General features: G+C 34.4%; 1 protein-coding gene and 2 long non-coding RNA genes across 29 annotated transcripts in view; all 3 read left to right on the forward strand.

Moving 5' to 3' along the window:
* Positions 1-13000, forward strand: part of LOC106883622 (calmodulin-binding transcription activator 2) — an 859097-nt gene that overhangs the window by 649640 nt on the left and 196457 nt on the right. The gene's annotated exons all lie outside the window — the stretch shown is intronic.
* On the forward strand, positions 2496-4597 carry LOC149130985 (uncharacterized). Its single transcript, XR_016238483.1, has 2 exons — positions 2496-3878; positions 4184-4597. It is a non-coding gene; the product is annotated as an uncharacterized LOC149130985 (long non-coding RNA).
* LOC149130986 (uncharacterized) lies at positions 4859-7331 on the forward strand. Of its 2 annotated transcripts, none has more exons than XR_016238481.1 (2): positions 4859-6463; positions 6767-7331. It is a non-coding gene; the product is annotated as an uncharacterized LOC149130986 (long non-coding RNA). The 2 variants fall into 2 exon arrangements; XR_016238482.1 differs by having other exon boundaries at positions 6919-7331.

The following is a 13000-nucleotide window of genomic DNA, read 5'->3' on the forward strand; positions in this document are numbered from 1 at the left end:
GAGGTCAATATTAAAAAGCAGGAAGGCAATGAGCTGGCAGAATTTTTAGCATGGTGGGCAAAATGCTTAACAGCATTTCATCTGTTTTTACATTCTGAGTTCAAATCTCATGAAGGTCAGCTTTGCCTTTTATCCTTTTGGGGTCAATAAAGTAAGTACCAGTTGAGCACTGGGATCACTGTAATTAACTTAAACCCCTCCCCGCAGAATTGCTGACCCAGTAACAAAATTTGAAACCAATATTAAAAAGAAATAAAAGTTTTATAGACATGGAAATCACCAATATTTATAGCTGTCTGGAAATTAATATTTTATTTGCTTCTTCTAAACACTGCCTCTATCTCTAGATTAAAAGTTATGATCAGAGAAGCATGTGATTTTTAAAAACCTCTTAAGCGTATGTATTTATAGATTTGTGTGGAAGCTACCAATATTCTAAGCTGTATTAATCCCTTTGAAATTAGTATTATACTATTTAAACAAACCAGAATTTAGGGCTCTGGGTTTGTTTGTTTTTTGGGGAGTTTTTTTGTTTCTTCTTCTTTATTTCATGTTTATTCTCCGTTAGACAAACTTCATTCATCTTGACTTTCCAAAGAGAATATCTACATGGTAATGGTTTTAAATTCCCAGTAGGAACCTACTTCGCTTCCATTGCTAAAAGCTATTAGGCCTTGATTATCACAGTTTCACAACCCTCATAACTAAAGATACTTTACTGTAACAGCATCACCACCACCACCACCACCTCCAACACCAACACCACCACCACCACTACCACCACTACTACTACTACTACTACTACTGTGAAAAAAGAGCCCATAGAGTATTGAACCAAATGTTTTACACTCTTGTCGTTGCTGTTGCATGTTGCCCATTTTCTCGGTTGCAATTTGCATTGAGGTCAGTCTCTTTGTTCGTTCCCCTGTGGTCAATAAAATAATTAAAAATAATTCTTGACCACAAAGCTCACTACAAAGATTAGCTTTTAGCTTAATTGAGAAATCTTTCTTATTATAATTAAGGAGCATTTTGTCATGTGCGTTCTTCCGATGTGTAGTTATCTTTTTGTTCTCATATAGACATGTATAGACTATTCATATAACCACATAAGCACACACACACATGTGTATGTATGTATGTATGTCTATATATATATATATATATATATATATATATATATATAGACATACATACATACATACACATGTGTGTGTGTGCTTATGTGGTTATATGAATAGTCTATACATGTCTATATGAGAACAAAAAGATAAGAGAGAGAGAGTGTGTGCTTGAAGTGGCGTACATATGTGTGTATGTGTATGCACGTGTGTATATCATCATCATCATTTAACATCCACTGTCCATGCTGGCATCCGTTGAATGGTTTGACCAGGGCTGGTATACTGGAAGGCTGCACCAGACCCTAGTCTGTTTTAGCAAAGTTTCTACAGCTGGATGCCCTTCCTAACGCCAACCACTCTATGAGTGTAATGGGTGCTTTTTACATGCCATTTGCATGACACCGGTATCTACCACAACTGTGGTTTTACTTGGCTTGATGGGTCTTCAGCTGAAGCACGGCGTAAAGCCAAATGGACTCAGTCATTGCCTCCGTGAGGCCCAACGCTTAAAAGGTGCGTTTATGTGCCACCAGCACAGCCATGGTAAGAGCCAACAATGGCTTAAGGTTAATGACTAAAAAAGCCATATTGACCAAATTCCTTTCTTTTTTGCTTTTCTTTTTCTTTGGCTGTCGATTTGATTTGGCTCTGAAGAAGATAGTGTTGGGGTAATGGTTCCCTATATTTTCAGTTGATCAATTGACCAATTGATAAAATTGGTCCATGAATGCACCCAAACGCACATCTGAAACAGTTGTGAGCCTATGATAAGTAAATAACTGTATACAACCCATTATTTTTGTCTACTTTATATAGGCATGGCTGTGTGGTAAGAAGCTTGCTTCCCAACTACATGGTTCTGGGTTCAATCCCACTGCATTGCATTTTGGGCAAGTGTCTTCTACTATAGCTCCAGGCCAACCAAAGCCTTGTGAGTGGATTTGGTTGATGGAAACTGAAAGAAGGCTGTTGTATATGTGTGTGTGTGTGTGTGTATACATATATATATATATATATATATATATATACTAGCAGAGGCACCCGGCGTTGCTCGGGAATGAAATTGTTGCTTATATACTTGAAGAAAAAAAGGCAAAATATGCTGTATAGAAATTTGAGGACATTCTGTAGATGGACTCTCAGATGAATGATGGCTGGGCGCCTCTCATGAATGGGGAAAATTGAAGATGTGCCAAAAAGCCTCATTGGTACTTGGAAACTTTTACGAAAATTAAAATGGGGATTAAATGAAAGAAATGATTTACGTGAATATCCTCACAAGAGTAATTGAAATAAATGGCGATTGTGGAACCCCCCCCCACGCACGCACGCACGCACGCACGCACGCACGCGCGCACGCACGCGCGCACGCACGCGCGCGCGCGCGCATACACTTGTGTCTTTGTAAATATGTATGTGTGTGTTTGTAAGAGACAGAGTGTGAGTCAGTGAAGGGGGGTGTGTGTGCGCCAGAGTGAGAGAGCGGTGTGTATGTAGTATTTACTCTCTTTCTCTCTCTCTCATACACACACTCACACACAAAATAGAGAGTGAGGCTTTTTGCCGTTGTTACGGCAATACCGGAAGTTGACATTGAGGAACCTTTTTAAAGAAGTGAATCTTAAATATAAAGCAATATTATTTATTTTTAATTAAAAAAATCAAATGAAGAGCCTAACATTTATCCGAGGTCAAATTATTCATGCATCACAAGTATGGAAGCATTTGGTGAAGTCGATTTCACGTGAAAAGTAATTACACACACATATATATATATATATGTGTGTGTCTTTGTGTCTCTGTCCTCATCTCCACTGATTGACAACTGGTGCTGGTGTGTTGATGTCCCCGTAACTTAGCAGTTTGGCAAAAGTACTGTCTAAATCAGAGACAATTATAGGTAGTAAGCTGGCTGAATCAGACAAAATTTGATGGGGTGTTTTTTTTGGCTCTTTATATTCTGGGTTCAAGTCTTGCTGAGGCTAACCTGCCCAATAATTCTTTCTGGGTTGATAAAACAAAGTACCAGTCAAATACTCAGGTCGATAATTGCAATAAACCCCCTCCTCTTCAAATTGCTGGACTTCTGCCTAAATTAGTAATAGTTTTTGTTGTTGTTGGTGGTGGTGGTTGTGGTGGTGGTGACGGCGGGGGCGGGGGAAGCAGCACTGGTGGTGAACTCTTTATCAGTGATTTATTGTTAACTCTCAATAGATCTTTCTACATATATATATATTGGAATAGACCTTATCTTTTTTCTTTTCCTTTTGTCCTCATGTTTCATATGGAAATTACTTGGAAATGGCTCTATTATTATTCATATACACTCAACAGATGAGACTGTTGGAAAAGATGCCAAGAACCCTCCTCAGTATTCTATCTCTCTCTAATCTGTATTAAGATGACAGCTGTGGTCAGTCTGCATCTTTACTGATCCACTGCCGAGCGAGAGGCCTTCCCTTAAAGGTCCAGCTTCATTTACACTGTTACAGCCAGAGTTCTTCGGAGACTCCTGTCTCTCATAAACTGAGGTATGGTAATGTTCGTCACCATCGTCATCATCACTATTATTATTATTATTAATAATATAGAAAGGATTGAGGTAACTCCTCCTGAAGATATAGAGTCAAAATTAAAAGAAGAGTGCCATTTGTTATCTAGTGAACGATATTTCGACATCTCGTGTGTCTTCAACTGGTTCAAAAAATAAATTTGTCAATTTACTTCATTTTGGTTAATATAGAAAGGATTGAGGTAACTCCTCCTGAAGAAATAGTGTCAAAATTAAAAGAAGAGTGCCATTTGTTATCTAGTGAACGATATTTCGACATCTCGTGTGTCTTCAACTGGTTCAAAAAATAAATTGGTCAATCTACTTCATTTTGGTTAATATAGAAAGGATTGAGGTAACTCCTCCTGAAGATATAGAGTCAAAATTAAAATAAGAGTGCCATTTGTTATCTAGTGAACGATATTTCAGACATCTCGTGTGTCTTCAACTGGTTCAAAAAATAAATTTGTCAATCTACTTCATTTTGGTTAATATAGAAAGGATTGAGGTAACTCCTCCTGAAGATATAGAGTCAAAATTAAAAGAAGAGTGCCATTTGTTATCTAGTGAACGATATTTCGACATCTCGTGTGTCTTCAACTGGTTCAAAAAATAAATTTGTCAACTTACTTCATTTTGGTTAATATAGAAAGGATTGAGGTAACTCCTCCTGAAGATATAGTGTCAAAATTAAAAGAAGAGTGCCATTTGTTATCTAGTGAACGATATTTCAGACATCTCGTGTGTCTTCAACTGGTTCAAAAAATAAATTTGTCAATCTACTTCATTTTGGTTAATATAGAAAGGATTGAGGTAACTCCTCCTGAAGATATAGAGTCAAAATTAAAAGAAGAGTGTCATTTGTTATCTAGTGAACGATATTTCGACATCTCGTGTGTCTTCAACTGGTTCAAAAAATAAATTTGTCAATCTACTTCATTTTGGTTAATATAGAAAGGATTGAGGTAACTCCTCCTGAAGATATAGAGTCAAAATTAAAAGAAGAGTGCCATTTGTTATCTAGTGAACGATATTTCGACATCTCGTGTGTCTTCAACTGGTTCAAAAAATAAATTTGTCAACTTACTTCATTTTGGTTAATATAGAAAGGATTGAGGTAACTCCTCCTGAAGATATAGTGTCAAAATTAAAAGAAGAGTGCCATTTGTTATCTAGTGAACGATATTTCGACATCTCGTGTGTCTTCAACTGGTTCAAAAAATAAATTTGTCAATCTACTTCATTTTGGTCAATATAGAAAGGATTGAGGTAACTCCTCCTGAAGATATAGAGTCAAAATTAAAAGAAGAGTGCCATTTGTTATCTAGTGAACGATATTTCAGACATCTCGTGTGTCTTCAACTGGTTCAAAAAATAAATTTGTCAATCTACTTCATTTTGGTTAATATAGAAAGGATTGAGGTAACTCCTCCTGAAGATATAGAGTCAAAATTAAAAGAAGAGTGTCATTTGTTATCTAGTGAACGATATTTCGACATCTCGTGTGTCTTCAACTGGTTCAAAAAATAAATTTGTCAATCTACTTCATTTTGGTCAATATAGAAAGGATTGAGGTAACTCCTCCTGAAGATATAGAGTCAAAATTAAAAGAAGAGTGCCATTTGTTATCTAGTGAACGATATTTCGACATCTCGTGTGTCTTCAACTGGTTCAAAAAATAAATTTGTCAATTTACTTCATTTTGGTTAATATAGAAAGGATTGAGGTAACTCCTCCTGAAGATATAGTGTCAAAATTAAAAGAAGAGTGCCATTTGTTATCTAGTGAACGATATTTCAGACATCTCGTGTGTCTTCAACTGGTTCAAAAAATAAATTTGTCAATCTACTTCATTTTGGTTAATATAGAAAGGATTGAGGTAACTCCTCCTGAAGATATAGAGTCAAAATTAAAAGAAGAGTGCCATTTGTTATCTAGTGAACGATATTTCGACATCTCGTGTCTTCAACTGGTTCAAAAAATAAATTTGTCAATTTACTTCATTTTGGTTAATATAGAAAGGATTGAGGTAACTCCTCCTGAAGATATAGTGTCAAAATTAAAAGAAGAGTGCCATTTGTTATCTAGTGAACGATATTTCGACATCTCGTGTGTCTTCAACTGGTTCAAAAAATAAATTTGTCAATCTACTTCATTTTGGTTAATATAGAAAGGATTGAGGTAACTCCTCCTGAAGATATAGAGTCAAAATTAAAATAAGAGTGCCATTTGTTATCTAGTGAACGATATTTCAGACATCTCGTGTGTCTTCAACTGGTTCAAAAAATAAATTTGTCAATCTACTTCATTTTGGTTAATATAGAAAGGATTGAGGTAACTCCTCCTGAAGATATAGAGTCAAAATTAAAAGAAGAGTGCCATTTGTTATCTAGTGAACGATATTTCGACATCTCGTGTCTTCAACTGGTTCAAAAAATAAATTTGTCAATTTACTTCATTTTGGTTAATATAGAAAGGATTGGGGTAACTCCTCCTGAAGATATAGTGTCAAAATTAAAAGAAGAGTGCCATTTGTTATCTAGTGAACGATATTTCGACATCTCGTGTGTCTTCAACTGGTTCAAAAAATAAATTTGTCAATTTACTTCATTTTGGTTAATATAGAAAGGATTGAGGTAACTCCTCCTGAAGATATAGTGTCAAAATTAAAAGAAGAGTGCCATTTGTTATCTAGTGAACGATATTTCGACATCTCGTGTGTCTTCAACTGGTTCAAAAAATAAATTTGTCAATTTACTTCATTTTGGTTAATATAGAAAGGATTGAGGTAACTCCTCCTGAAGATATAGAGTCAAAATTAAAATAAGAGTGCCATTTGTTATCTAGTGAACGATATTTCAGACATCTCGTGTGTCTTCAACTGGTTCAAAAAATAAATTTGTCAATCTACTTCATTTTGGTTAATATAGAAAGGATTGAGGTAACTCCTCCTGAAGATATAGAGTCAAAATTAAAAGAAGAGTGCCATTTGTTATCTAGTGAACGATATTTCGACATCTCGTGTCTTCAACTGGTTCAAAAAATAAATTTGTCAATTTACTTCATTTTGCTTAATATAGAAAGGATTGAGGTAACTCCTCCTGAAGATATAGTGTCAAAATTAAAAGAAGAGTGCCATTTGTTATCTAGTGAACGATATTTCGACGTCTCGTGTGTCTTCAACTGGTTCAAAAAATAAATTTGTCAATCTACTTCATTTTGGTCAATATAGAAAGGATTGAGGTAACTCCTCCTGAAGATATAGAGTCAAAATTAAAAGAAGAGTGCCATTTGTTATCTAGTGAACGATATTTCGACATCTCGTGTGTCTTCAACTGGTTCAAAAAATAAATTTGTCAATCTACTTCATTTTGGTTAATATAGAAAGGATTGAGGTAACTCCTCCTGAAGATATAGAGTCAAAATTAAAAGAAGAGTGCCATTTGTTATCTAGTGAACGATATTTCGACATCTCGGGTGTCTTCAACTGGTTCAAAAAATAAATTTGTCAATTTACTTCATTTTGGTTAATATAGAAAGGATTGAGGTAACTCCTCCTGAAGATATAGTGTCAAAATTAAAAGAAGAGTGCCATTTGTTATCTAGTGAACGATATTTCGACATCTCGTGTGTCTTCAACTGGTTCAAAAAATAAATTTGTCAATCTACTTCATTTTGGTTAATATAGAAAGGATTGAGGTAACTCCTCCTGAAGATATAGAGTCAAAATTAAAAGAATAGTGCCATTTGTTATCTAGTGAACGATATTTCGACATCTCGTGTGTCTTCAACTGGTTCAAAAAATAAATTTGTCAATTTACTTCATTTTGGTTAATATAGAAAGGATTGAGGTAACTCCTCCTGAAGATATAGTGTCAAAATTAAAAGAAGAGTGCCATTTGTTATCTAGTGAACGATATTTCGGACATCTCGTGTGTCTTCAACTGGTTCAAAAAATAAATTTGTCAATTTACTTCATTTTGGTTAATATAGAAAGGATTGAGGTAACTCCTCCTGGAGATATAGAGTCAAAATTAAAAGAAGAGTGCCATTTGTTATCTAGTGAACGATATTTCGACATCTCGTGTGTCTTCAACTGGTTCAAAAAATAAATTTGTCAATCTACTTCATTTTGGTTAATATAGAAAGGATTGAGGTAACTCCTCCTGAAGATATAGAGTCAAAATTAAAAGAAGAGTGCCATTTGTTATCTAGTGAACGATATTTCGACATCTCGTGTCTTCAACTGGTTCAAAAAATAAATTTGTCAATTTACTTCATTTTGGTTAATATAGAAAGGATTGAGGTAACTCCTCCTGAAGATATAGCGTCAAAATTAAAAGAAGAGTGCCATTTGTTATCTAGTGAACGATATTTCGACATCTCGTGTGTCTTCAACTGGTTCAAAAAATAAATTTGTCAATCTACTTCATTTTGGTCAATATAGAAAGGATTGAGGTAACTCCTCCTGAAGATATAGAGTCAAAATTAAAAGAAGAGTGCCATTTGTTATCTAGTGAACGATATTTCAGACATCTCGTGTGTCTTCAACTGGTTCAAAAAATAAATTTGTCAATCTACTTCATTTTGGTTAATATAGAAAGGATTGAGGTAACTCCTCCTGAAGATATAGAGTCAAAATTAAAAGAAGAGTGCCATTTGTTATCTAGTGAACGATATTTCGACATCTCGGGTGTCTTCAACTGGTTCAAAAAATAAATTTGTCAATTTACTTCATTTTGGTTAATATAGAAAGGATTGAGGTAACTCCTCCTGAAGATATAGTGTCAAAATTAAAAGAAGAGTGCCATTTGTTATCTAGTGAACGATATTTCGACATCTCGTGTGTCTTCAACTGGTTCAAAAAATAAATTTGTCAATCTACTTCAATTTGGTTAATATAGAAAGGATTGAGGTAACTCCTCCTGAAGATATAGAGTCAAAATTAAAAGAATAGTGCCATTTGTTATCTAGTGAACGATATTTCGACATCTCGTGTGTCTTCAACTGGTTCAAAAAATAAATTTGTCAATCTACTTCATTTTGGTTAATATAGAAAGGATTGAGGTAACTCCTCCTGAAGATATAGAGTCAAAATTAAAAGAATAGTGCCATTTGTTATCTAGTGAACGATATTTCGACATCTCGTGTGTCTTCAACTGGTTCAAAAAATAAATTTGTCAATTTACTTCATTTTGGTTAATATAGAAAGGATTGAGGTAACTCCTCCTGAAGATATAGTGTCAAAATTAAAAGAAGAGTGCCATTTGTTATCTAGTGAACGATATTTCGGACATCTCGTGTGTCTTCAACTGGTTCAAAAAATAAATTTGTCAATTTACTTCATTTTGGTTAATATAGAAAGGATTGAGGTAACTCCTCCTGAAGATATAGAGTCAAAATTAAAAGAAGAGTGCCATTTGTTATCTAGTGAACGATATTTCGACATCTCGTGTGTCTTCAACTGGTTCAAAAAATAAATTTGTCAATCTACTTCATTTTGGTTAATATAGAAAGGATTGAGGTAACTCCTCCTGAAGATATAGAGTCAAAATTAAAAGAAGAGTGCCATTTGTTATCTAGTGAACGATATTTCGACATCTCGTGTGTCTTCAACTGGTTCAAAAAATAAATTTGTCAATCTACTTCATTTTGGTCAATATAGAAAGGATTGAGGTAACTCCTCCTGAAGATATAGAGTCAAAATTAAAAGAAGAGTGCCATTTGTTATCTAGTGAACGATATTTCGGACATCTCGTGTGCCTTCAACTGGTTCAAAAAATAAATTTTGTCAATCTACTTCATTTTGGTCAATATAGAAAGGATTGAGGTAACTCCTCCTGAAGATATAGAGTCAAAATTAAAAGAAGAGTGCTATTGTTATCTAGTGAACAATATTTCGACATCTCATGTATCTATTTACCTTTCACCCTGTCAGGGTTGATGAAATAAATACCAGTTGAATACTGGGTTGATGTAATTGATTTATCCCCACCCCTGGAATTTCAGGCCCCTTGTGCCTATAATATAAAGGATTATTATTATTATTATTATTATTATTATTATTATTATTATTATTAAGATGGCAAACTGGCAGTGTCATTAAACACATCAGACAAAATACTTTGCAGCATTTCTTGTGGCTGTTTACATTTCCAGTTCAATCGCTGCTAAGGTCAACTTTGTCATTCATCCTTTCAGGATTAACAAAATAAAGTACCAGTCAGGGACTGAGGTTGATGTAATCGACTTCCCCCTCCCCTCAAAATTGCTGGCCTTGTGCCAAAATTAGAAAGAAACATCATTATTGGGTTTTAATAATATATAGACCTGTGTTTTTGTTGTTGTTATTGTCAATATTAATATTATTTTTGCTTATATTTACGATAACAGAAATCCTATAATAGTAAATTAAAATTCCTGGCATATGTCCTACATGGTTGTTTTGTTCTAACAAACTATTATCACTACTATTATTTCTATTATCATTATTATTATTATTATTATTCTTTCCAAACCATAATAACTAGGAGCTCAGTCTGTAGAAAACATCAACGAGATAAACATTTCGGGCTAATCATGTTATCATTGCGACATAACTTAGTCTAGCAATTTGTTTAGTTTCAAATTATTTACTGGTGGATATCATACAACCATAAAAGCCATGTGCAAAGTGTATACACATACACACATATATACGTATATATATATATGTATATATATATGTGTGTGTATGTGTGTAAATACATACATATACATAAATACATACATACACACACACATGTATATATAAAATTTGAAATGAAATTTGAAATCATTTCTTGCACAATAAGGCCACTTAACAGTGCTTTTCAGTCCAAAACAGCATTAAAATGTTAGTTTCTTTGCGGAGTTTTCTAATAATAATAATAATAATAATAATAATAATTATTATTATTATTAGTATTATTATTATTATTATTATTATTATTATTACTAATGATTTGCTGCTGAATGCAGACATTTAGAGAATGTTGGAATGTCAATGGAGTCGGTTATTTTTGATAGTTTACTTTTAAGAGTTCAGAAACTCAATAGGTAAGTGTTGGTCCTTTTTATCGGAGAAGCTGAATTCATCGTAATTTTCAAAATATCTCGAAATAACTTCACTGAAAGCTAATAAATATAACGTCTCTATTCTCCACCTCAAGACAATTCAATAGCTCTATTTTAGAAAGTTTGTGTAATTTCTGCATAGCTTTGTCTGTCTAGCCCTGCTAGTTATATGGCATTCAGAAGATGCAACGACTGAGTTTGTCCACTTAGCATCAGACACTGTCTGTCTGGTTAGTTGGCATTACACTTTCAATACCCTCCATCACTCTTGCTTGTATTTAATCTTTGCTTTTACTTGCCTTCCATAATTTGAGTCTGTTTATGATTTGCTGATTTTTCAGAAATAGAAATTGCAGGGTGGTTATGATATGCTGCACTAGAGATCTATTGATCGCTGTTTCAAATACTGCTCTAAATGTCCAGTTGTGTTTTTAATCTTGCTTGAAATTAAAGATGCTGTTCCTAGTTTGGATTGAAGTTTCTAAATAGCTAGGATACCAGGAAGGGCCAATAATGAGGGAGTAGGGTTTAATCCAATATGTTGGTTCTCTGCTGGGGAGTGAAAGAGTGATCTATAAGTATCTCCTGGGGTTTCTTCTAAAAAAATATTTTTTGAAATTACTGCTCCTTGAATTCTAAAAGGACTCGCTCTTTATCCCTCTTCCTCCTCTCTCTCTCTATCTCTCCTCATCTCTCTTTCTCTCCCCTCTCTCTTTCTCCCCCCCTCTCTCTCCACCCTCTCTCTTTCTCTCTCACCCTCTCTCTTCTGATGTCAGAAGTGATCTTGTTCTGCCTCAAGTTTTTCTGGGAGACCCTGGTACCAACCAACTTATCCATGTCAACAAAGATCAGATTTTGTCCTAAAAATGTAAATTAATTTTTTTACTTTTTGAAATTATCTCTCTTCTCTTTAAGAGTTGTTAGCAATCACCACTAGATTTTAGTTTTAGAAATTATTTAGTAGATCAGTAGGCAGCAAGCTTGCAGAATCATTAGCATGTCAGGCAAAATGCTTAGCGGTATTCTGTCTGTCTTTATGTTCTGAGTTCAAATTCTGCCATGGTTGACTTTGCCTTTCATCCTTTCAGGGTCGATAAATTAAGTACCAGTTGCATACTGAGGTCAATCTAATCGACTGGCCCCCTCCCACCAAATATATATGGTGATAATTTTTCCATATAGTATATCTATCTATCTACCCATCCATCCATTCACCCATCTATCTATCTATCTATCTATCTATCTATCTATAGATAGAAAGATATCTATTTATCCATCCATCCATCCATCCATCCATCCATCCGTCCGTCCATCCGTCCGTCCGTCCGTCCGTCCGTCCGTCCGTCTTTCTGTCTGTCTATCTATCTATCTATTTATCTATCTATCTATCTATCTATCTATATATATATATATATATATATATATATATATATATATAATTATTACAATTAAAAGGGTAAAGGATTATCAATTTATTAATTTATTAATAAATTAACAATTAATCATTTTTACCAAGCCCTTCGGTATGTAAGCACCATTATTGGTGAGGAACTTATTTAAAAGTTCTTATACATTTATAAACAAAATTAAGGGATCAGCAACAGGTTGCTTCACCACATACTGAAGTTCAGAAATAGCAGCTAAAATGCTGAAACTCGAACAGATAGCAATTACCTGCAACTCACATAGGCAAAACAAGAAGAAAAATAACGAACTAAACTAGCCATAGTTAGTCATATTCATGTTTCCGGTTTAGAAGGAAAAACTCTTCATTACCTCATCAGTATGATATTCCAGTTGCAAATTCGACGATACTGGCAAATGTGCATGCATGACCGAGCGCCATCATAACATATATATATGCATAAAGTACAAGTAAGGAGTCTAATGTGGGTCTTGTAAACTAAGAAATGTATTGCATTCCCTCTCTCTTTGTCTGCCTGCCTGTCTGTCTGTCTCTCTCTCTGTCTCTCTCTCTCTCTCTCTCTCTCTCAGCTTATGAAAGACCCACATTAGACTCCTCACTCGTATCACTATCAAAACAAGTGTTTAACTACAGTCTGTCCATAGCACTCACTTAACATTATCTGCCACTCTTAGGGTCTTCTAGATACCAATACCTCTCTCATATATATATATACATATATATAAAAGCATGCTAGCATGGAAGGCAGACGTTAAGCAATGCTGATGATGACATATATATATATATATATTGGTGAATCAAAAC

The sequence above is a fragment of the Octopus bimaculoides genome, chromosome 26 (genome assembly GCF_046866305.1).
Source record: "Octopus bimaculoides isolate indiv1 chromosome 26, ASM4686630v1, whole genome shotgun sequence".
Lineage (NCBI taxonomy): Eukaryota > Metazoa > Mollusca > Cephalopoda > Octopoda > Octopodidae > Octopus > Octopus bimaculoides.